This window comes from Pseudorca crassidens, chromosome 2 (genome assembly GCF_039906515.1).
Source record: "Pseudorca crassidens isolate mPseCra1 chromosome 2, mPseCra1.hap1, whole genome shotgun sequence".
In the NCBI taxonomy this organism is placed as follows: domain Eukaryota; kingdom Metazoa; phylum Chordata; class Mammalia; order Artiodactyla; family Delphinidae; genus Pseudorca; species Pseudorca crassidens.
In genome coordinates, this window is record NC_090297.1 from 156791870 (window position 1) to 156818545 (window position 26676).

The window sequence follows — 26676 nt, forward strand, 5'->3', positions numbered from 1 at the left end:
AGAGAAAAACCCACCAGACCAAACAAATGAGGAGGCAGTCTACATGAAAAAGAATTCAGAGTACTGATAGTAAAGATGATCCAAAATCTTGGAAGTAGAATGGCAAAAATACAAGAAATGTTTAACGAGGACCTAGAAGAATTAAAGAGCAAACAAACAATGATGAACACCACAATAAATGAAATTAAAAATTCTCTAGAAGGAATCAATAGCAGAATAACTGAGGCAGAAGAATGGATAAGTGACCTGGAAGACAAAATAGTGGAAATAACTACCACAGAGCAGAATAAAGAAAAAAGAATGAAAAGAATTGAGGACAATTTCAGAGACCACTGGGACAACATTAAATGCACCAACATTCGAATTATAGGGGGCCCAGAAGAAGAAGAGAAAAAGAAAGGGACTGAAAGGGAAAAACCTACAACAAGATTACTCCACCCAGCAAGGATCTCATTCAAATTCTATGGAGAATTCAAAAGCTTTACAAACAAGCAAAAGCTAAGAGATTTCAGCACCACCAATCTACCTTTACAACAAGTGCTAAAGGAACTTCTCTAGGCAGGAAACACAAGAGAAGGAAAAGACCTACAATAACAAACCCAAAACAATTAAGAAAATGGTAATAGGAACACACATATCGATAACTACCTTAAATGTAAATGGATCAAATGCTCCAAAGAAAAGACATAGACTGGCTGAATGGATACAAAAACAAGACTCGTATATATGCTGTCTACAACAGACCCACTTCAGACCTAGGGACACATAGAAACTGAAAGTGTGGGGATGGAAAAAGGTATTCCATGCAAATGGAAATCAAAAGAAAGCTGGAGTAGCAATTCTCGTATCAGACAAAATAGACTTTAAAATAAAGGCTATTACAAGAGACAAAGAAGGACACTTCATAATGATCAAGGGATCTATCCAAGAAGAAGACATGACAATGGTAAATATTTATGCACCGAACATAGGAGCACCTCAATACAAAAGGCAAATGCTAACAGCCATAAAAGGGGAAATCAACAGTAACACAATAATACTAGGGGACTTTAACACCCCACTTTCACCAATGGAGAGATCATCCAAAATGAAAATAAAGAAAGAAACACAAGCTTTAAATGACACATTATACAAGATGGTCTTAATTGATATTTATAGGACATTCCAACCAAAAACAACAGAATACACTTTCTTCTCAAGAGTTCATGGAACATTCTCCAGGATAGACCATGTCTTTGTTAAAAATCAAGCCTCAGTAAACTTAAGAAAATTGAAAAGGTATGAAGCATCTTTTCCAACCACAACACTATGAGACTAGAAGTCAATTACAGGAAAAAATATGTAAAACATGCAAACATATGGAGGCTAGACAATACACTACTCAATAAACAAGAGATCACTGAAGAAATCAAAGAGGAAATCAAAAAATACCTAGAAACAAATGACAATGAAAACACGACGATCCAAAACCTATGGGACACAGCAAAAGCAGTTCTAAGAGGGAAGTTTATAGCAATACAATCCTACTTCAAGAAACATAAACATCTCAAATAAACAACCTAACCATATACCTAAAGTAGTTAGAGAAAGAAGAACAAAAAACCCCCAAAGTTAGCAGAAGGAAAGAAATCATAAGATCAGATCCAAAATAAATGAAAAATAAATGAAGAAAATGATGGCAAAGATCAATAAAACTAAGAGCTGGTTCTTTGAGAACATAAACAAAATTGATAAACCATTAGCTGGACTCATCAAGAAAAAAAGGGAGAAGACTCAAATCATTAGAATTAGATGAAAAAAGAGAAGTAAAAACTGACACTGCAGAAATACAAAGAATCATGAGATATTACTGCAAGCAACTATATGCCAATAAAATGGACAGCCTGGAAAAAATGGACAAATTCTTAGAAAAGCACTACCTTCCGAGACTGAACCAGGAAGAAAGAGAAAATATAAACAGACCAATCACAAGTACTGAAATTGAAAGTGTGATTAAAAACCTTCCAACAAACAAAAGCCCAGGACCAGATGGCTTCACAGGTGAATTCTGTCAAACACTTAGAGAAGAGCTAACACCTAACCTTCTCAAACTCTTCCAAAATATAGTAGAGGGAGTAAAACTCCCACAAAAACCAGACAAAGACTTAATAAAGAAAACTACAGGCCAATATCACCAATGAACATAGATTCAAAAATCCTCAAGAAAATACTAGCTAACAGAATCCAACAGCACACTAAAAGTATCATACACAATGATCAAGTGGGGTTTATCCTGGGAATGCAAGGAATCTTCAATATAAGCAAATCAATCAATGTGATACACCATATTAACAAACTGAAGAATAAAAACCATATGATCATCTCAACAGATGCAGAGAAAGCTTTTGACAAAATTCAACACCTGTTTATGATAAAAACCATCCAGAGAGTAGGCATAGAGGGAACTTACGTCAACATAATAAAGGCCATATACGACAAACCCACAGCAAACATCATTCTCAATGGTGAAAACGTGAAAGCATTTCCATGAAGATGAGGTACAAAGCAAGGATGTCCACTCTCACCACTATTATTCAACGTAGTTTTGGAACTTTTAGCCACAGCAATTATAGAAGAAAAACAAGTAAAAGGAATCCAAATCGGAAAAGAAGAAGTAAAACTGTCATTGTTTGCAGATGACATAATACTATACATAGAGAATCCTAAAGATGCTACAAAAAATCTACTAAAGCTAATCAATGAATTTGGTAAAGTAGCAGGATACAAAATTAATGCACAGAAATCTCTTGCATTCCTATACAGTAATGATGAAAAATCTGAAAGAGAAATTAAGGAAACATTCTCATTTACCATTGCAACAAAAAGAATAAAATACCTAAGAATAAACCTACCTAAGGAGAAAAAGTCCTGTATGCAGAAAACTATAAGACACTGATGAAAGAAATTCAAGATGAAACAAACAGATGTAGAGATATACCATGTTCTTGGTTGGAAGATTCAACATTGTGAAAATGAATATACTACCCAAAGCAAACTACAGATTCAGTGCAATCCCTATCAAACTACCAATGGCATTTTTCACAGAACTAGAACAAAAAATTTCACAATTTGTACGGAAACACAAAAGACCCCGAATAGCCAAAGCAATCTTGAGAAAGAAAAACGGAGCTGGAGGAATCAGACTCCCTGACTTCACACTATAATAGAAAGCTACAGTAATCAAGACAGTATGGTACTGGCACAAAAACAGAAATATAGATCAATGGAACAGGATAGAAAGTCCAGAGGTAAACCCACACACATATGGTCACCACATCTTTGATAAAGGAGGCAAGAATATACAATGGAGAAAAGACAGCCTCTTCAATAAGTGGTGCTGGGAAAACTGGACAGGTACATGCAAAAGTATGAAATTAGAACACTCCCTAACACCATACACAAAAATAAACTCAAAATGGATTAAAGACCTAAATGTAAGGCCAAACACTACAAAACTGTTAAGAGGAAAACATACGCAGAACATTCTATGACATAAATCACAGCAAGATCCTTTTTGACCCACCTCCTAGAGAATAGGAAATAGAAACAAAAATAAACAAATGGGACCTAATGAAACTTAAAAGCTTTTGCACAGCAATGGAAACCATAAAGAAGACAAAAAGACAACCCTCAGAATGGGAGAAAATATTTGCAAACGAAGCAACTGACAAAGGATTAATCTCCAAAATATACAAGCAGGTCATGCAGCTCAATATCAAAAAAACAAATAACCGAATCGAAAAATGGGCAGAAGACCTAAGTAGACATTTCTCCAAAGAATATATACAGATTGCCAACAGACACATGAAAGGATGCTCAACATCGCTAATCATTAGAGAAATGCAAATCAAAACTACAATGAGGTATCACCTCACAGCAGTCAGAATGGCCACCATCAAAAAATTTACAAACAGTAAATGCTGGAGCTGGTGTGGAAAAAAGGGAACCCTCCTGCACTGTTGGTAGGAATGTAAATTGATACAGCCACTATGGAGAACAGTATGGAGGTTCCTTAAAAACTAAAAATAGAATTACCATATGACCCAGCAATCCCACTACTGGGCATATACCCTGAGAACACCATAATTCAAAAAGATTCATGTACCACAATGTTCATTGCAGCTCTATTTACAATAGACAGGACATGGAAGCAACCTAAGTGTCCATCAACAGATGAATGGATAAAGAAGATGTGGCACATATATACAAGGGAATATTACACAGCCATAAAAAGAAACGAAATTGCTTTATTTGTAGTGAGGTGGATGGGCCTAGAGACTGTCATACAGTGTGAAGTAAGTCAGAAACAGAAAAACAAATACTGTGTGCTAACACATATACATGGAATCTAAAAAAAAAAAAAAAAAAGAAAAGGTTCTGAAGAACCTAGAGGCAGTACAGGAACAGAGATGCAGATGTAGAGAATGGACTTAAGGACACGGGGATGGGGAAGGGTAAGCTGGGACGAAGTGAGAGAGTGGCATGGACATATATATAGTAGCAAATATAAAATACATAGCTAGTGGGAAGTAGCCTCCTAGCACAGTGAGATCAGCTCGGTGCTTTGTATCCACCTAGAGGGGAGGGATAGGAAGGGTGGGAGGGAGATGCAAGAGGGCGGGGATATGGGGATATATGTATACGTATAGGTGATTCACTTTGTTAACAGCAGAAACTAACACACCATTGTAAAGTATTTATACTCCAATCAAAATGTTAAAAAAAAAAAAAGGAACATATAGTTCACTGAATACAAAGCCACTTAAGTGAATTTCCGGTAAAGGTCCATTTCTTTTTTTTTTTTTTTTTTGCGGTACGCGGGCCTCACTGTTGTGGTCTCTCCCGCCGCAGAGCACTGGCTCCGGACACGCAGGCCACAGGCCCAACCGCTCCACGGCATGCCGGATCCTCCCGGACCGGGGCACGAACCCGCGTCCCCTGCATCGGCAGGAGGACTCTCAACCACTGCGCCACCAGGGAAGCCCTAAAGGTCCATTTCTTTAAAAGAACAATCTACATGTATATATTTAATGTACTAAACTATTCAATTTTCACATATTCAGTATTAATAAAGAAAATGTATTCTGGTGGGCCTTTTCTTTGTCAAAATCTTCACTACAAGAGGAAGACGTAATATCATATGCCTAAGGCTACATTCCAGGATACAGAAAGAAGATTGATTTACACTATGAACTTAATCTGTAACTCTTGGGAAAATGTATGCATCTGGGCTCCTGTGGCAGGAGGATAAAAAAAGAGGCCATGGGGCTGGGAGAGGATGTGCGGTGAAGAGAGCATCCAGGAAGTTTTTCTCTGTGGGTGGAGCAAGTTCATTATCCTAGATAATTGCAGGCACATGTTCCTTAGCCTTCAACCATCCTGGAAGAGTAACTTCCCAGAGGTATGGAAGAATGTGAATGTCCAAAGTGGGTAGTTACCATGGCAATTATGGAGAGACCCAAATCTGCACAGAGGGTGTGGTACCCCCAGAGACAGCTGCCAGTGCTCCTAAGTGGATGAAGAGCAGCATTTGTCTTTGGAGAGTGCTGCCATTGCAAAGTACCACAAACCGAGTGGCTTAAAACAACAGAAACTTGTTCTCTCTTAGCTCTGGTGGTTAGAAGTCGAAAATGAAGATGTCAGCAGGGCCGTGCTCCTTCTGAAACATAGAGGATAATCCTTTCTTGCTTCTTCCTAGCTTCTTGTGGCCATCAATCTTTGGCATTCCTTTGCTAACAGATGCATTACTCCAATCTCCCCACTTCTGTTGTCACATGGTGTCTTCTTCTTATGTGTCTTTGTTTTCTCCTCTTCTTATAGTGACACTAATTATGCCGGATTAAGGGCCCATCGTACTACAATATGATCCTATCTTAATTAATTATACCTGCAAAAAACCCATTTCCAAATAAGGTCATATTCTGAGGTACTAGGGGGTAGGTCTTTAACATGTCTTTTGGGGACACACAACTCAATCCATAACAGAGATCTTGGCCACTTTAACTGGCTATGCTCTTCAACAGCACTAGGCTCACCAGCACTAACGGAAGCATCTTCTCATCTCTGGAGGAAGAGAATCAAGGTGATCTTGGATTTGCTTCAGAGTCTACCTTAAACATGTGCCTCTGTCAGGCCTTCACCTGCCTTCTCATTCTGCCTAGAAACTCTAATCTTCTGTGACATTGGCTGGCTCTCACTTCCTGGCCTGGGATATGTGCATTGGGCTATTTATTAGCTCTTAGACTCCCCACATATTCTTGCTCAGGTCCCGAGCCCCAGCCCACTGGCCCACCTGAGTGGACACTGAGCCTATCTGAAAGACTCACTGAGGATTATCCCTTTCAACCTCTTCATCCCACACTGCATAGCCATCTCCCTAAAAGTACTATGTTAATTTACTTGGCAGTTTAGCCTAAAGAGTGTGATTTCAGGGACCACAGGCCTGTGTATCCCTGCAGTCAGAGTATCTACGGTTACTTATTGATGCCTAAAAGTATTCAGTAAACCTTTACTGAATATCTAGTATATACCAAATGTTACGTGAAATTATGGACAAAAGAGCAAAAGTGGCTGATTCAAATTCAAGCATACCAGGGTGTGGCCACAATGGTGGGAAGACCCTGAGCTCACCTCCTCCCAAGGGCACACCAAAATTACAACTATTTACAGAGTAACTATTGATGAGAAAAATCAGAAGGCCAGCAGAAAACATCCATAACTAAAAATATAAAGAGGGAACCACAGTGAGACTCGTAGGAGGGGTGGAGACACGGTACAGTCAAGACCCATACCCTGGGGTGGGTGACCCACAAAAGGGAGGATAATTACAACTGCAGAGGTTCTTCCCAATGAGCAGGTGATCTGAGCTCCAAATCAGGCTCCCCAGCCTGGGGGTCCTGCACCAGGAGGACAAGCTTGCAGAGCATTTGGCTTTGAAGGCTGGAAGGGCTTACTTTCAGGATAGTCAGAGGGCTGTGGGAAATAGGGACTCCACTCTTTAAGGGTGCGCACAAAATCTCACATGCTCTAGGACCCAGGGCAGAAGAAGTGATTTGAAAGGAGCCTGGTTCAGATCCACCTGCTGATCCTGGAGAGTCTACAGAAGAGGCAGGAGGTAACTGGAGCTCACCCTGGGGACTCAGACATTGGTGGCAGCCATTGTGGGGAGCTTTATCTGCCACTTGGGCACCACTCCTGGCAAGAGTCGTTTTGGAATCCTCCCTTGAGCTTATTAGCACTGGAACCTGACCTCACCCACTGGATGGTCAGCACCAGTACTGGGATGCTTTAGGCCAAACAACTAGCCAGGCAGGGACATAGCTCCACCCACCAGGAGGCCTGCTGTCTTAAGTCCCCTGAGCCCAGAACCACCCTGGGACCCAGCCCTGTCCACCAGAGGCCCCAGGACTCTAGGACCAAGCCCTGCACACTAGCCTTAGGACTGCCAGGGCCCTGCACCCAGAGACACCAGTTCTGCCAATCAGTGAGCCAGCACTAGCCCCAGGATCTGGCCTCACCCACCAACGGGCAGGCACCAGCCCCGCAATCCCCTGGGCCTGGCCCTGCCCACCAGCAGTCACACACAAGTCCCAGGACCATCACATCCCAGCAGCCTCCTGTATCAGGACCCAGCCCTGCCCACCAGCAGAACAAAACGAACTCCAAGACCTCCAAGGCCCTGCAGGCAGCAGCCTCATGGTCCCCCCAATCAGCAGCCAGTAGTTTCTGCACAAGGGAGGGCCTGGCAACCAACCAAACTGGAGGCCAGACACCTACCAGGCTGCCCACAGTAGTCAGTCTGCCATAACAGAAAGACCTGCACAGCCCACATAGGGAGAACCCCTACAGCATTTACCTCTGGTAACCAAAGGGGAGTATATTACTGGGATGCACAGAACATCTTTTATAAAAGATTACTTCTCCAAGGCAGGGAAACATAATCAACCTGCCAAATACATAGAAGTACAAACACCAAATTAGGCAAAATGAGGTGACAAAGGAATAAGTTCCAAATGAAGGAATAAGATAAAACCCCAGAAGAACTAAGTGAAGTGGAGATAGGCAATCTATCCAAGAAAGAGTTCAAGGTAATGGTTGGAAAGATGTTCAAAGAACTCAGGAGAAGAATGGATGAACACAGTGAGAAGTTTAACAAAGGTTAGAAAATATAAGAAAAGAACCAAACAGAGCTGAAGAATATAATAACTGAAATGAAAAATACACTAGAAAGAATCAGCAGTCGATTAAATGATACAGAAAAACAGATCAGCAAGCTGGAAGACAGAGTAATGGAAATCACTGAAGCTGAACAGAAAAAAGAATAATAAGAAGTGGGGACCATTTACAAGACACCTAATGTTCACATACTAACGTTCACATAATAGGGTTCCCATAAGGAGAAGAGAGAGAGAGAAAGGGGCAGAGAACATATTTGAAGACATAATAGCTGAAAATTTCCCTAACCTGGGGAAGGAAACAGGTTTCCAGGTCCAGGAAGCACAGAGGGTCCTAAACAGGATCAACCCAAAGAGGACCACACCAAGACAAATTGTAATTAAAATGGCAAAAATTAAAGATAGAGAGAATATTAAAAGCAGAAAGGGAAAAGCAACAAGTTAGTTACCCACAAGGGAACTCCCATGAGGCTATCAGTTGAATTTTCAGCAGAAACTCTGCAAGCCAGAAGGGAATGGCACAATATATTTAAAGTGATGAAAGAGAAAAAGCTACAATTAAGAATACTCTACCTGGCAAGGCTTTCATCAGATTTGATGGCAAGATCAAAAGTTTTACAGACAAGCAAAAGCTAAAAGGGTTCAGCACCACTAAGGCAGCTTTACAGTGAAAGGTTAAAGGGACTTCTCTAAGAGAAAAAGAAAAGGTCACAACCAGAAACATGAAAATTATGAAAGGAAAAATCTCATTGGTAAAGGCAAATATATAGTAAAGGTCGTAAATAAGCAATGTATAAAGGTAGTAGGAAGGATAAAAGACAAAAGCAGGGGGGACTGGATGAAGGTAGTCAAAAGGTAAAAACTTCCAATTGTAAGATAAATAAGTACTAGTGATGTACAACATGATAAATTAACACTGCTGTATGTTAGAGATGAAAGTTTTTACAAGCGTAAATCCTAAGAGTTCTCATCACAAGAAAAACTTTTTTTATTTCTTTAATTTTGTACCTATATGAAATGATAGATGTTTAGTAGACTTACTGTGATAATCATTTCATGATGCATGTAAGTCAAATCATTATGCTGTATACCTTAAACTTATACAGTACTGTATGTCAATATGTCAATAAAACTGGAAGAACAAAAAACAAATTCAAGCATACCAAATAAAGTGCAAATTTTAAAATGATCAGGATCTGCTCTAGCCCTGCTGTTCAGATAGCAAGGGGGCACTGAATATCTGAAAGATGAAAAAGGGGTGCCCCCATCACTCTATTAGGGAACCCCAAGTGAAGGCCGAGAGCGTGAAAGACAGTGATGGCTTCACAGTTCTGCTAGGGCCAGAGCTACAAGGTCAGCAGAGCTGTGTGTAGAGATCAAGCAATATGTAATAACAATAACTCCCATTTACTGAACACCTCTGTGTGCCCAGGGCCAAGACAGCTATGTTACAATGACCCCACATGGTATATCGTTTTTTCCCTACAAACTACTGCACATGGTATAAGAAAATCAATTGAAAATATTTGATGATACATCTGGAAAAATATTTGTCTACATATGGTTTGTGAAATATCACTTTCACATTAAGAATTATCTATTCATCTCTATCTAAATCTAATCCCCATCTATCTCTGAAGATAAATGCTTTATCTTAATTTATACCTAAATTTACATCTATAGTTACATAACTATAATTTATATATTTATAAATATATATTTAGTCATATCTAACTGTCCCTCATTTTATTACAAACATATTATTCAATATTTTACTTAATTTATTTTACATGCACTTCTAAATTATCTTTTTTGTTGGTTATAGAAATTATCCTCATCCTATTGTTTTTATATGTATTAGAAAGAGATGGTTAAAATCCAGTATTTTCTGACTATAAAACACATTTAATTACAAAAAAAGTTTTTAATACACCATTTATTGCAGTGGTAGTATTAAGTGCACAAACCAAATTTGAGTTTATTACATGGTATTATGCTAGAATTTTAATTGGCAAAGATGGTTACACACATTTTTATGAAGTAAATGTTATAGACTTATAAGACTACAAAATATCTTTAAAATATCTTTATTGATTCAAATAAACAATTTTTTTCAACAGCTTTGAAAAGGTATTTGTTAAGTTTGATTAATCAATTTTCATTCTCCTATGTTTCATTTTTAATAGAGAAAAATATTGTTCGTCTCTCTGCGGCCAATGATCCACTGTGCAGATGCCTCAGGATGCCAAGTGAGAGATGCACATCACAGCAACAGTGACACACCAGGACCACTGGCTGGTTGCTGTGCAAGGTTGTTGTTGGTAGGTCTGGATTTCTGCAGTTCCTCCTGTTTTCACCCTGATCGTTTATGTGTTTAACTGATGGTTAACAGAAATTATTAGCAATTCAAAATAATGTTTTTATTTATTTATTTTGTTTTTAATTTTTTTCAAAATATTTAAAAAGAATTTTTATTTTTTTATATTTTATTTATTTATTTATTTATTTTGGCTGCATTGGGTCTTCATTGCTGTGCGTGGGCTCTTCTCTGGTTGTGGTGAGTGGGGGCCACTCTTCACCAGTGCACGGGTTTCTCATTGCAGTGGCTTCTCTTGTTGTGGAGTATGGGCTCCAGATGCGTGGGCTTCAGTAGTTGTGGCATGTGGGCTCAGTAGTTGTGGCTCATGGGCTCTAGAGAGCAGGCTCAGTAGTTGTGGCACGTGGGGCCCAGTTGCTCCATGGCATGTGGGATCTTCCCAGACCAGGGCTTGAACCCATGTGCCCTGCATTGGTAGGCAGATTCCCAACCACTGCGCCACCAGGGAAGCCCCTCAAAATAATGTTTTTATATGCAAACATGATAAATCAAGAGGATGTACTTGTTTCTATAATCGCTTTACCAATTACTTTTACAATATGTAAGAAGTCCAATTAAATCTTTAAAAAAGCTACAAATGTGCTGACGTGGTGGTGGTAAAGTCCTAATCCACTGCATTAATCAAGATAAAGTGGTGTGGATAATCCCCTTGTTTTACTTCCTTCTTGAGAAGTAAAACATTAAGAATCAGGAAATCCCAAACTACTTATTAATCCTTTGAGCTTTAATAGAGATGCTCTTTTGACATTTAATAGAGAATGCTCCTGGTTTTAGAGCAGTTCTATTTCTTTACTGTTATTCTTATGGTATTAACCAGATAATATTGTACTTTATTTTGTGCATGCATAATGTCAATGAAGAAAATAATCCATTGAAATTTAACAGAGAAAATGAAAATATTAAGTAAAAGTTATTTATTAATTAAAAAATACTTAAAGAAAAGAAGTATAATGTCACAATGAATTGGAAATTAATGTCACTACCTTGGGGAATCAAGTTGACTGCATATACGCATATTTAAAAATGTGGATCCTCCTCTAGAAAGACTTTCCAGCATTAAACTTGCTGTCCTATACCTTGTTTAGTGGAATTAATAACTAACTCACGTATAGAGAGCATTGTTCTTTTTCAGGGACCCTAATGTTTGCCTTAGTCAGATTTTGGAGCACCTCACTGTTCCTCATGTATGATGCAGCTGTGGATGATAGTACATGGATGAGCTCAAAGTCACCCCCACCTGCCTACAATGCAGACCCTTGGCGAGCAGCCTTCCATCTGTGTCTACCACATGATTTTTAGGACATGACTATGTTTGTGATTCTGCTTTATTACCATCAACAAAAAAATCCTTATATTCATATTTTGATCAGAAATGGATTCACAAATAATATATATGTTGAACAGTAGCTAATTCATCCCCTCAGGATACTCATTCCAATCTAAAATTGCTAAAATATTATTTATTATTTCCATTTTGAAACTTCAGGAATGTGTTTTCTCTCTAGATTAACTGAACACCAGAGATTCTGAAGAGGTTTAACATTGGAATGTTCACACACACTTACACATAAGGAAGATAACTCAGGGGGAAAGTGAACAACATCAGACGACATCTGGTTGAAGAATTTAATCTTTAATTCCAGTGTAGATAAGAGAGTTAAATTCTACCTATGCTCAGATTTATATACTCCAGATGTATCTTCTCTACATCTAACAGTTCCCTCTCTGTCTCTTTCATGAAGGGGAAGCAAAATCTTCATAGGCTATGTCTGTTAGTTGATGTTACATGTGGTTTAGATGTTCATCCTTTATTCTTGGACAATGCCCTCTTCTTAGAGTGCTAGATGCACCCACATGATGCAGAATGGAAAGGTCTAGGTACCATGATAATCTGTTTAGTCTCTATTTTGCCACAGCTGACTGAACCAAATGTAGACATCTGACCTAAGCTAAGCCAATAAGATTTCCTCTGAAGCTAATTAAAAGAAGCTGTGCTGGAGAGTCATAAACAGATGGAGGTTGCCATGACTATACAAGTCCACATAAATGAAGGGGAGGAGAAGGCAAGCTTCAGAGAGTGTGAAAGAACCAGATGCGTGAGAAAAAGAGATAAAAAGACAATGTCCTCCCAGGAGAGGAAAAGGAAGAGGGAGGCAGTGGTAGAGGAGAGTGCTTGGCAGCCTCGTCTCCTCAGACCAGCTCCACTTCAGACCTTGAGTTCCTCTAAATCTTTAGAATCAATTACTTGTTATTTAAACTTGGTTTAGAGGGTTATGTTTCTTTACTAACTTATTCTTATGATATTGATCAGATAAGATTGTACTTTATTTTGTGCACACATAAGTCCTACAACCTTTATATGCATATCTTTAATATCTGACTAAAAATATTCAGTTCTGGGCTAAAAATCATGCAATTTTTAGCAACGAGCCAGTTGCACAAATTGCATGATTAAATATTTCAAATTTAAAATAAACATTCTGTCAAAATACTCTTCATAAGACACAAAAGGAAGTATGTTAGTACATTGTGGTTAAAAGTAGAAAATAAAGTTCTATATTCCCGTTGACTATCATGAAAAAAATCAAACAAATGTATCTCCAAGTTTATTTCCAGAAAGTCACCTGTTGAAAGTATATTACTAAAGCTTTAGTAAATTTCAAGAGCACATATGTAACTTACAAGAAAATTATGAAGCACCATATACAAATGGATACCTGTGAACCTTCCTTCTTACTAAACATAAAAACTAAAACCTTGCCAATCTGATTAAAGCAGTGCTTCTCAGTCAGTGATGATTCTGTCCCCCTTCCCCCATGGGACATGCAACAATAACTGGAGACATTTTTGTTTGTCAAAATTGCTGACAGGAACACTATTAGCATCCAGTGGGTAGAGTTCAGGGATGTTGCTAAACATCCTGCAATACACCAGGCAGTCTCCCACAACAGAGACTTATCCTGCCCCAAATGTTGACAGTCTCGAGGATGAGATATCCTGCATTAAAGTTGTTTGTGTGCTTATGCTTGATCCCATATCCCTACCATTTTTCTCTGATGCAACCATGATCCTGAATTTAGTGTTTACCATTGTCTTATTTTTAAACAGTTTATCACATGTTAATATACCCCTAATAGCATTATAAAAATAAGTTTATCACCAGTTTTTGAACACAGGTAATTAATGAGCCTTAAGCATGTATCAAAGGGAAATACATCAGTATTAGTAATTATAGATTTCTGTAAAGGCTTATAAGTGTTTCCTGAAAGCAAAGTTTGCAGCAGAAGTCTATCGTACCAATCAAGTTTTTCTTCTTCTGAAAGTATTGATTTGTATGAGCAATGAAAAAGGTCATAGCCTATTCTTGGGAGCTTTAATAAAACCGATACAGTTTAATCCATTTAATTAGCAACATTCTGGAATCCATTGGCTTGAAGACTAAAGGGAACACCAAAGGGTAAAAATCACCAGTCATGACATATCTCTGTTTTCAAATCATTCAGTGAGTGATATTCAGAAAATTTTTTAGATAATCAGTTACATGTTCCAGTTGTAGAAAAAGTGAATCTAAAGTACACATTTCATTTTTAGTTTTAACATATCCATTCAAACATTGTCAAAACAATGTTGTGGAATTTTTCACGGGTTGTCTTTGATACTTTGCTTTTAGTCTACAGATTTGGACTCACAGGGTCCATTTCTAGCGAAATGCCACACTTTGATTATTGCCTCATAGTTCAATAATTAAACTCTCTATAGGAATGGTTGATTTAAGGAACCATTAGGCTTTAAAATAAAGTTATACTTAAAAATAAAATTTTCTCTAATAAATGTTGGAGAGGGTGTGGAGAAAAGGGACCCCTCCTACACTGTTCGTGGGAATGTAAATTGGTGCAGCTACTACGGAAAATAGTGTGAAAGTGCCTCAGAAAACTAAAACTAGAATTACCACGATCCTGCAATCCCACTCCTGGGCATATATTTGGAGAAAACTCTGATTTGAAAAGATACATGCACCCCAGTGTTCACAGCAGCATTATTTACAGTATCCAAGACATGGAAGCAACCTAACTGTCCATCAACAGATAAATGGACAAAGAAGATATGGTATATATACACAATGGAGTATTAATCAGCTATAAAAAAGAATGAAATAATGCCATTTGCAGCAACATGGATGGACCTAGAGATTATCATATTAAGTGAAATAAGACACACAAAGAAAAAATATCATATAATATCACTTACGTGTTGAATCTTAAAAAATGACATAAATGAACTTATTTACAAAACAGAAATAGACTCACAAACATAGAAAACAAACCTATAGTTACTAAAGGGGATAGTGAAAGGTGGGGGAGATAAATTAAGAGTTTGGGATTAATATATATATACTACTATATATAAAATAGATAAGCACCAAGGACCTACTGTATAGCACAGGGAACTATATTAAATATCTTGTAATAACCTACAATGGAAAAGAATCTGAAAAAGACTATATATAAATTGAAGTGTAGTTAATTTACAATGTTGTGAGATAATACATATATATATATATATATATATCTCACTTCACTGTACACCTGAAACTAACACAACATTGTAAATTAACTATACTTCAATTTTAAAAATGGTTAAAAATAAAAAAAATTGTTGCAAAGAAAAAAATAAAGTTTGCTTAAATTATACATCCTCAATTATGCAAAAAATTCCACACTCAAAACAGATAAGTAAAACATGATCTAAAATGGCTCATCAGTTGTAATAAAATATGATAAGGTCTGGGATGTTGGTGGCCAGAGCTGAGCCCTGCCCCATTCTGCAAAAACTCCACTGCATGAGCATCTTGCACCCAGCCCACCCCAGTCAGCAGCTAAGCCACAACCACACCAGGTGAGTGCATCCTGCCCAGCCACAACCCTGCCACAAGCAGTGAGGTATTCCACATAAGAGACATCCCTTGAGAGCTGGCTCTTAAAGCCAGGGGAGATTGTGTTTCTGGGCTCTATGGATCATCTCCTACGTAAGACCATGTATTCAAGAATGGGAGAGGGAGCTGTTTTGCCTAGTACATAAAGACAAAGACAGTCAGGCAAAATGAGGATACACTGGAATGTATTCCAAACCAAAGAATATGAAAAATCCCCAGAAAAGGATCTTAACGAAACAGAGATGAGAAACCTAACTGATAAAGAGTTTCAAAGTAATGGTCAAAAATAAGCTCACTGATCTTGGGAGAAATGGATGAACACAGTGAGAACCTCAACAAAGAGAAAGTACCAAACAGAGGTTATAACTGAACTGAACTGAAAAATACACCAGAGGGGTCAACAGAAGAATGAATGAAGTAGATGCACAAATCATCAATCTGGAAGAAAAGTACTGGGTTTCATCCAGACAGAGCGGCCAAAAAAAAAAAAAAAAAAGAAAAAAGAAAAAAGAAAAAAATTTAAAAAGCAAAGGATACCTTAACAAACAACACCAAGCACAGTAACATTTGCAATATGGGGATCCTGGAAGGAGAAGAGAGAGAGAAAAGGCCAAAAAATATTTCAAGAAATTATGGTGGAAAACTTCCCTAATCTGGGGAAAAAAATAGACATCCAGGAAGCCCAGATAATTCCAAACAAGATGAGCCCAAAGAGAACCACACCAAGAGACATCATAATTAAAATAGTAAAATTTAAGGATAAAGAGAGAATCTCAAAAGCAGTTAGAAAGAAAATAACAATTTATTATGTACAAGGAAAACTCCATAAGGCTATCAGCAGATTTTTCAGCAGGAACTTTGCAGGTCAGAAGGGAGTGGCATGATATATTCAAAATGGTGAAAGGAAAAAAACTTACAACTAGGAATACTACTTGGCAAAGTTATCATTCAAAATTGAGGGAGAAATAGAGTTTCCTAGACAAGCAAAAGCTAAAGGAGCTCATCACCAGTAAACTGGCCTTACAGGAAATGTTAAAGAGACTTCTTTAAATGACAAAGAAAAGGCCATATCTAGAAATAAGAAAACATATGAAAAAAAACTCACTGCTAAAGGCAAATATACAGTTACGGTAGTTAATCAACTACTTATAAAGCTAGTTTGAAGGTTAAAAAACAAAACTAGTAAAATCAAGTATAACTACAATAGTTAATGAAGAGAAACAAAAAATGAAAAGATGTAAATTATGTAGAGCTTGTAGAATACGTTCAAGGTTAAATGACCATGAACTAAAAATATATATACATATATACTATATTTATATATATATAGTATATATAATATATATATATACACACACATAGATATGTATATTTGTATGTATGTATATATATGTTTGTTGTCATATATGAACCTCATGATAACCACGAGCCAAAAACCTATAATAGATATACAAAAAATAAAGAGAAAGGAATCCAAACACAATACTAAAGAAAGTCATCAAAGCACAAGGGAAGAGAGCAAGAGAAGAAGAAAGGAACAGAGAACTACAAAAATAGCCTGATGACAATTAACAAAATGCCAATAAGTACATAGCTATCAATAATTATTTTAAATGTAAATGGACTAAATGCTTCAATCAAAAGACAAAGAGTAAATTAATGGATAAAATAGGAGACCCATACATATGCTGCCTACAACAGACTCACTTCAGATGTAAAGACACACACAGACTGAAGGTGAAAGACTGGAAAAAGATATTCCATGTAAATAGAAATAAAAAGAAAGCTGGGGTAGCTATACTTATATTGGACAAAATAGACTTTAAGACAAGGACTGTAACAAAAGACAAAGAAGAGCATTACATAATGATAAAGGGGTCAATCCAACAAGAGGATATAATATTTATAAATATCTATACACCTTTCATGGAAGTATCTAAATATATAAAGTACATATAAACAGACATAAGGAGAGAAACTGACAGCAATACAATAATAGTAGAGCACTTTAACACCCTACTTACATCAATGGATGGACCACCTAGACAGAAAATCTTTAAGGAAACACTGACCTTAAATTAGCAGTCCCCAACCTTTTTGGCACCAGGGACCAGTTTTGTGGAAGACAATTTTTCCACAGATGGGAGGGAGATGGTTCAGGTGGTAATGCGAGTGATGGGGAGTGATGGGGAGCAGCAGATGAAACTTTGCTCGCTCGTCTGCTGCTCACCTTCTGCTGTGTGGACTGGTTCCTGTACGGGTTCGCAGACTGGGGGTTGGGCCTTAAATGACACATTAAATCAGATAGACTTAATAGATATATATAGAACATTCCATACCAAAACCAGCAGATTACACATTCTTTTCAAATACACATGGAACGTTCACCAGAATAGATCACATGTTAGGCCACAAAGCAAGTCTCAATGACTTGAAAGAGTGAAATCATATCATGCATCTTTTGTGATCACAATGGTATAAAACTAGAAATCAATTACAAGAAGAAAACTGGAAAAAACAAACACATGGAAACTAAACAACATGCTATTAAACAACCAAGGGGTCAATGAAGAAATCAAAGAGAAAATTTAAAAACACCTTGACATAAATGAAAATAGAAACACAATGCTCCAAAATCTATGGGATGCAACAAAGGCAGTCCTAAGTGGGAAGTTCACGGTGATACCTACCTCAGGACATAAGAAAAATCTCAGAAAACAATCTAAATTTACATTTAAAAAAACTAGAAAAAGGGGCTTCCCTGGTGGCGCGGTGGTTTAGAGTCCACCTGCCGATGCAGGGGACACGGGTTCGTGCCCCGGTCCGGGAAGATCCCACATGCTGTGGAGCGGCTGGGCCCGTGAGCCACGGCTGCTGAGCCTGCGCGTCTGGAGTCTGTGCTCCATGGCGGGAGAGGCCACAACAGTGAGAGACCCGCGTACCGGGGGGGAAAAAAACTAGAAAAAGAAGAGCAAGCAAAGCCCAAAGCTAATAAAAGAAAGGAAATAATAAGATCAGAGAAGAAATTTATTCTTCCTCTTCTATTAGTTCATCTCCCTAGACATGCTAGCATCTGATAGGCTCCTGACCAACTTCTGGTTCATTTCTTTCTCAGACTCCAGTTCCATTAATAAACTATCACCAATAAACTAGAGATTGGAAGGGAGACAGTGGGAGGGGAAGAAAGAAGGTGGAAGAAAAGCTCCAGAAGAAAAGTTCTACAGGGCTTCCCTGGTGGCACAGTGGTTGAGAGTCCGCCTGCCAATGCAGGGGACATGGGTTCGGGCCCCGGTCTGGGAAGATCCCACATGCCGCGGAGTGGCTAGGCCTGTGAGCCATGGCCGCTGAGCCTGTGCATCCAGAGGCTGTGCTCCGCAATGGGAGAGGCCACAACAGTGAGAGGCCCGTGTACCGCAAAAAGAAAAGAAAAGTTCTACAGAAGACATTGCTAGGTAATCCCTAGTGTAAACTGGATGGCCTGAAAATCTGACTGTGTGGTTCAAATCCTGCTTCTTCCATTTGGTAGCTGAGTGTCCTTGAGCAAGTCATTCAGCTTCTTGTACCTCAGTTTTCTCTTCTATATGATTGGGATGGAAAAAAAAAGGACCTCTTTTACAGAGTTGTTGTGAGTTCTAAATGAGTTAATAGATTGAGGCACCTACATGAGGGAAATGCTGGGGAATGTAAATCTCTGTGAAGTTCCTTTTAGACATACTCATCATAAGAATCATTTCTTGTTTAGCATTTGTCTTCCTTGCTAGGTTGTAAGCCTTATAAAGGTAATAAAGACTTCTGACTTACCCCCACTCAGAGGCATTCAATAAGTATCTGTTGAATGAATGAATCAATGAATGGATCACCTTTAGACGTGTTTTTCCTTCAAAACTTACTAAGAAATCAGACAATTCACTTAAGCATATGGCAAATCGATCATGTGACATAACCCACAAAGAATATTCAGCTTTTAATGTTAAAATCTTCATGATTAATATTGGCGTACTGTACCCATCAAAAATCTCAGTGTGTAACATAATGAGGCCCCTAATATTCCTTCCGTATGAGAAACTTGGAAATTTGAAATGGGAACTGTTCCAAGACCATGGAAAGAAAATGAAAGGCAGGAATAATAAGAGAGAAGACATCAGGATCTTGGAGACAGAGAAAAAGAAAGCAGGTATAATTATGTGTTATGAAGGAAAATGGAGATATTTTTTAAAAAGCATCTCCTCTAATTAATAAAAGAAAATGCTTCAGGCAGTGATTACAAGAGAAGAAAAGTAACATAAGTTAAGTGATATTTGGTCCAACTACTTTCCAGTATTAAAAACATATGGATGAAAGAGAATAGAGAGCCCAGAAATAAACCCGCATATATATGGTCAACTAATTTATGACAAAGGAGCCAAGAATATACAAAGGGGAAAGGACAGTTTCTTCAATAAATGGCATTGTGAACTGGACAGCCAGACATAAAAGAATGAAACTGGACTATGGACTTTATACACAAATATGAACTCAGAATGGATTAAATACTTTAACGTAAGACCTGAAACCATAAAACTCATAGAAAAAAACACAGGTGGCATGCTCCTAACATCTGCCTTGGCAATGATGTTTTGGGTTTGACGCCAAAAGTAAAGGCAACAAAAGCAAAAAAAACCCAAGAGGGACTACATCAAACTAAAAAACTTCTACATAGTAAAGGAGATCATGAACAAAATGAAAAAGCAACCTACCAAATGGGAGAAAATATTTGCAAATCATATATACAATAAGGGGTTAATATCCAAAATATGTAAAGAACTCATACAGCTCAATAGCAACTCCTGTCACCAACAATCTGATTTAAAATGGGCAGATGAGTTGAATAAACATATTTCCAAAGAAGACATGTAGATGGTTAGTAGCTATATGAAAAGATGTTCAACATCACTAATCACCAAGAATATGCACATAAAACCACAATGAAATATCACCTTACACTTGTTAGAATGGCAATTATCAAAAAGAAGAAATAGCATGTGCTGGTGAGGATGTAGAGAAAAGGAAACCCTTGTGCACTGTTGGTGGGAATGTAATTTGGTACAGTCACTATGGGAAAGAGTATGAAGATTTCTCAAAAATTAAAAATACAACTACCATATGATCCAGCTATTTCACTTCTAGGTTTTTTCTGAAGGAAACAAAAACACTAACTACAAAAGATATCTGCCTCCCCATATTCACTGCAGCATTATTTACAAGAGCCAAGATATGGAATCAACCTAAGTGTCCACTGATGGATGAATGGATAGAGAAAATGTGGTATATATACACAATGAAATATTTTCAGTCAAAAGAAAGAAACCCTGCCATTTGCGACAACATGGATGGACCTTGAGGGCATTATGCTAAGTGAAATAAGTCAGATAGAGAAACACAAATACTGTATGATCTCACTTATATATGAAACAAACGAAAACATTCCCAAAAAACAAAAGCAAAAAACTAAGCTCATGGATACAGAGAACAGATTGGTGGTTGCCAGAGGTGGATGGATGGGAGGTGGGCAAAGTGGGTGAAGGGGGTGTAAAGGTACAAACTCCCAGTTATAAAATAAATAAGTCATGGGATGTAATATATAGCATGACGACTATAGTAAATAATGCTGTATTGCATATTTGAAAGTTGCTAAAAGAGTAGATCTTAAAAGCTCTTAACATGAGAAAAAAAATTGTAGGTATGTCTGGTGATGAATGTTAACTAGACTTATTGTGGTGATCACTTCACAACACAGTTGACACTTGAACAACATGGGTTTGAACTGTGCAGGTCCACTTATACTCAGATTTTTTCCAATAAATCCTACAGTACTATATGATCTTCAGTTAATTGAAACCACAGATGCACTACCATGGATAAAAAATACTGACTGTAAAGTTATACACAGATTTTCAACAGCAGAGGGGTCAGTGCCCCTAACCCTGGAGCTGTTCAATGGTTAACTGCATCAAATCATTATGTTGTACACTTGAAACTAATATAATGTTATATGTCAATTATATCTCAATTAAAAAAAGAAGAAAAGAAGAAAAACATATGGAATGAGAACTAGAGCTTCATGCAACGACACACAGTCTGTATAAATCAGTGAGGATTGGCTGCATGACTTAGAACGGGTTAAAAGCAGAAAGATTTTTAACATTGCAGGAGGGTTTTTTTTGGTAACAAAAGAAAGCTGTTTATTTTTTGTTTGGTTTGGTTTGGTTTTTGTTTTGGAAAGGCCCATTGAACACTAATGGTGATCTGGGTGGTGGGCAATGGCTGTCCTGCTTGGTGCTATATTTGAAAGTTGTGGGTGTCCTGTTTACCCTTCCATGAAGGACAGTACTGACCATTGACCCAGGGATATCTGTCATACACTTCCCACATAGGCACGTTGTTAAGGATGCACTATGTCTAATTCAGATTGTGGCTACCACTGGGGAGAATGGGAAACACTTATTCAGAAAACCCCTACTGTATCCTGATTTGTGTGGAAGAAAATATTTAAACCAAGATTCAATTTTGTATAATTTTGACTTTCAGATTACACATATCTTCAAGCACATGCACAAGTGCCTTTTTGTGATGGGTTAAAAGAAATGTCTCAGAGGGCTTAAAATCTAACCCTAGAGCTTCCAGAAAATACTACTTATCCTGAAAAACTCTGACAAAATCTTTTCTTCTGCAACTAAATAGAGTTTCTGAAAAAAATTTTCATAAACTGTTCTATGACAAAGATAAAATACCCTGGGATAAACATCACCTGCTTATAAAAATATGGGTTAATCATTGGTTGATGGGGGGTGGACTGGCTAACCTATACATATGCTCTAATGACCATTCTTTTTTCAATAAGAATACCTTCATCTCAATGCTTTTATTAGAAAAATGTTATCACAGTTGTGAAATATCCCCTGGGTTAAAAACTGACAAGAATTTGGCTCACACAACCTATTGAAACTTCAAGTTGACAGCTTTGATACCCCAATCAAAACATTTTAAAAAAGAATCCAGAATATAGAAAAGTTGTTGTTGTTCTTTTTACACAGGCAAGCAAGGGTCAGATGACCCTTCCAACCATTAACCATAGAACAGGGTGAAGCTGAGTAGAATTCTCTTAAACTTATTTCTCCAACTTTTGTTTTCTTTTAAAATTATTGAAATAAAAATAACAAGGGAGTGGGTAAGCGAATTATAACATTGTCTGATCCTGCAAAAATAATGAAGACTCCCAAATACGCCACTTTGGGACGTGTATTATTATGAGCTGAAGGCAATCAAGGCCTAACAGACTCAGGAAGAATTGTTAGGCAAAGAAGTAGAGCAAGTATTGATAACTCATTCCAAACACTTTGCTATAAGAGAAACAAAGAAATGGGGAATTAACTATAGAGGAAGATAGAAACTAAATTTTTCAGAGAAAGTAAAAAGTCTATCTGGTAAGTTTTTTTATTTTTATTTTTATTTTTGCCTCTCCCTTAATTGCCTAAAAGAATTTAGACAGGGAGCCTGTGCTGGGAAGGGAGCTATTACCAGAGAAAACTTTTTATATTAGAAAGGCTTATCTGCATGGCAGGGCAAGCATTTGTTTAGTAAACATTTGCTCTTCCCATCTTCCTGTGATTTCTCTTCCTTCCCTATGAATTACCAGACCCTTACATTCTTCTCCTTAGTTCAGGATGGCTTTTGGGGAGCCTCATATCTCTGGGGTTCCCACATGTACATTTTCTCCTGTTAATCTGTCTTACGTCAATTTAATTATTAGACTAGCAAAAGAAGGGAAAAGATTTCCTTACCTAGAGTTTTGACATCCACTGTGGGGCTCCCTACTGGCTGGACACTGCTGGCCTGGGGGTGCTGCAGCTGAGAGATCCTGGGACCTCTGACAGATAATCAGAATTCATGCCAAATCAGTCTCTCTTCTGGATCTCTCTCTGCCTATAGGGTCTGGTGGAAGCAAGAGTGGTGGGAGTCCTTTTCTTTTTCTAAATTTAAATTAGCAGAAGAAAATATTTGTGTGAACTAGTTCCTTTGGTTTAGTGACTTTGGAAAAGATTTGTTATGAGTACTCTTGTTTCCTACTGGTCTCTTTCCTCCCAGAGATGATCAGTGTTTTTATTTTTCTCTGATTTGTGTAATTTGTCATAAGGAGGAAAACCACAGGGTAGAATGCAGATGTAGGCCCTATAAACCTGCTGTTCAAGCTGGCCTCACAGAGTTCATGATTCTCCCAAGACTGACGTCTGCTTAGACAAACTCTGCTGTGAGTCCCCTATGTAAAAACCAGATAAGGTTTTCCTTTTGTCTTGTTATACATCCAGAAAGCTTTGTGACCAGTGGGAGTATTTTCTCTTGTCGTCTCCATATACAGAAGGTGTATGTGCCGGTGTGTGTCTGGGGACCACAGTTGAATAGACTGGGATTCTAAGACATAATTCACAAGCAGCATCCCCTTTGTCTGGCTGTGCCTGCTCTCTGGGAAGTCTGTCATAAGTGGTCCCAGTCCACAAGGGGTCTTTGTTATCTCAACCTTCACTGCCTTTTTTTTTTTTTTTTTTTTTTTTTTTTTTTTTGCGGTACGCAGGCCTCTCACTGTTGTGGCCTCTCCCGTTGAGGAGCACAGGCTCCGGACACGCAGGCTCAGCGGCCATGGCCCACGGGCCCAGCCGCTCCATGGCATGTGGGATCTTCCCGGACCAGGGCACGAACCCGTGTCCCCTGCATCGGCAGGCAAACTCTCAACCACTGTGCCACCAGGGAAGCCCCTCACTGCCTTTTTAGTGCTGGAAAAATCCCATTCCAGTAGCGCCTGCCTGGTGTCATAGATTAGTGGGTCTGTGATTTGTTCCGCCTCATGTTCCTGTAAGACACTGGAGACACCATTTGCGCTACACCATTCTTAAATCTCTGACAACAAAGGTCTTTGTTTTTGTAGACTAACTCTGGAAGTGAACTTTCTGGATTTTGGGAGGGCTGCATCTTTTGCACTTTCTTTAGGATGCCTCTTGCATTCATGGTTAAGCCATAAAAAAGGTCTACTGGCTTGAGTCCCTATCAAGATTAATATAAGATTCTACTCATTTAATGACCAGACAATGGATTCTTTAAATTGGCTATATTTAAAAGAAAGTTTTTAAAGGGCTCTCTTCCTAAATAATTATCTTATTGGTACCTGTGGAAAAACCAAGTTGAAAAGTGTATACAAAGGAGTACTGCAGCTAGCCGCAGGGACTCCCTTAACAAGATGAAAAAACAGAGATTAGATGTAGAACAAAATTTAAAGTCCACATCCAACATAAATTCTTCTTGAAATCTGGGCCTGTCTTCTCAGCAAATTCCCTTAGTTCCCCAAACTCCTCCACCTTCCGCAGAAAAATTCCATAAACACCCAGCTGCCTATATTAACTTCCTTCTTCTTACAAGATTTACAGAGAGCACTCCAGCCTAACTTCTTAACCCAGAGTATACAGGTTACTCATGTAAATACTGAAAACCAGGAAGTGAATTTAGCAGAAGCACCTGAGATGGGCAGTAAAGCTTGCTTTGTGGGGTCCTATAATCAGGCTCTGCCACCCTCAGGCCTTCCTATTCAATGTCCTTTGCAAATAAATCCTTGACCCTCACCCAAGGAATTCATGTCCCCTGGCCAGAAGCAGATCTTTTAAATTATAAAGTCCTTTTTACCTCCACTTTTAGAAGATCCTACCAAATTTAAAGAGAAATTTAAAATATGAATGGCTATTCACAACCTAATTCACAGGGACTTTGTTTGGCAACTAAGGGGTGTTCTTAGTTTCCTTTTCAGGGGTTTCCTGCAAATGATCAGGAAATAGCTCAGCTTGAGGCTGATATTCAGGGGTTGATAAAAACATTAGCAGAAGCTTTCCCTTCTAAGATGAATTGGTCCAAGGTTGAAGTGTGCACTCAGAAAGAAGGCCTTTGTTAAAATGCTTTATACAGACTTAACAAAGGCATACTGCATTAAACCCTGAGGCTCCAAGATATAGAAATTTTTTGGTTTCCATTTTAGTTGAAAAACTTCTCCATGATATAAAGCAGCAAATTGAAGATAATGCAGTTGGTTGGCCAGATAAGCCCCTTGATATTATGTATGCTGAAACCCAATTCTTGAGGAATTAAAAGCAACTGTACTTACTTTACAAATCTTTACAAAACCAGAACTGCAGTTCAGAAACAATTCAAAAGCTACCTCTATTTACCATACCCCAAAACTCCCCTATTCACTTCAAAATGCTTGTAGATATTGTAAAAGATTGGGACATTGAATTGTTCTAAAATGAAGGAACAATTTTAATAGTGATTACCCTGATAATAAAGAAATGTACCTCAAAACTCCTAGGAAAAAACTTACATTATCTCTTGGTTCTTTGAAGATGTAAATCTTACCATGTCTTTAAAATGCAAACAACTCAGGAAATAACTAAAACAAAGCCATACTTGCAAGAAACCAAAGACAAAAATGGGAGGGAAAGAGGCTTTTTAAAATACAAACTGCTATAAAAGCTCCCTTACCCCAAGCTCATCCACAGCCTCCATTAGATTACTTGTCAAGGCAAATACAAATCTTAAAAATCTTCACAAGTAGTAAGAAGCTTTAGCCACCTGAGTGGGTAAACAACTTATTCCAACTGCTGTTTATCTAAACTAGTGAGTTTTATATTGCTGTACCTGATTCATAGCTAAAATTTTGGAACAGAAGCTATAGGATCTCTGTTTCTGTCTGCATGTTTACGTACGTCTATGTGAAACTGAGCAGAACACTGTACCCCTCCCCGCAAGCACAAAGGCCCCTCCACGTCCCCTGCCTCTTGTTTGTAGAAAAGCTGAATTCTCCCAGGCCTCCCTGAATCACAAAAGAGCAGGCTCAAGTAGTTAATAATTAGGACAAAGAAGTCACAGACTTTAGCCATGACATAAGCTGCTCCATCTTGAGCAGTACTGAATCTATGGCTAGCACAGTTCCAAGAACTGGACTCAAGAGAATGGGATTAATATTATTGCTCATAATAATCTATATCTTTGTGAGCATCAAAATAATTATAGCTTGCTCTGCCCACATGTGTAAGCAGGCAACTAAAACTGTCAGCAAAGAGAGCATGTCGACATCT

At 38.1% G+C, this 26676-nt stretch overlaps 1 protein-coding gene across 2 annotated transcripts in view; it reads right to left on the reverse strand.

The window, feature by feature from the left end:
- Positions 1-26676, reverse strand: part of PLD5 (phospholipase D family member 5) — a 491284-nt gene that overhangs the window by 102626 nt on the left and 361982 nt on the right. The gene's annotated exons all lie outside the window — the stretch shown is intronic.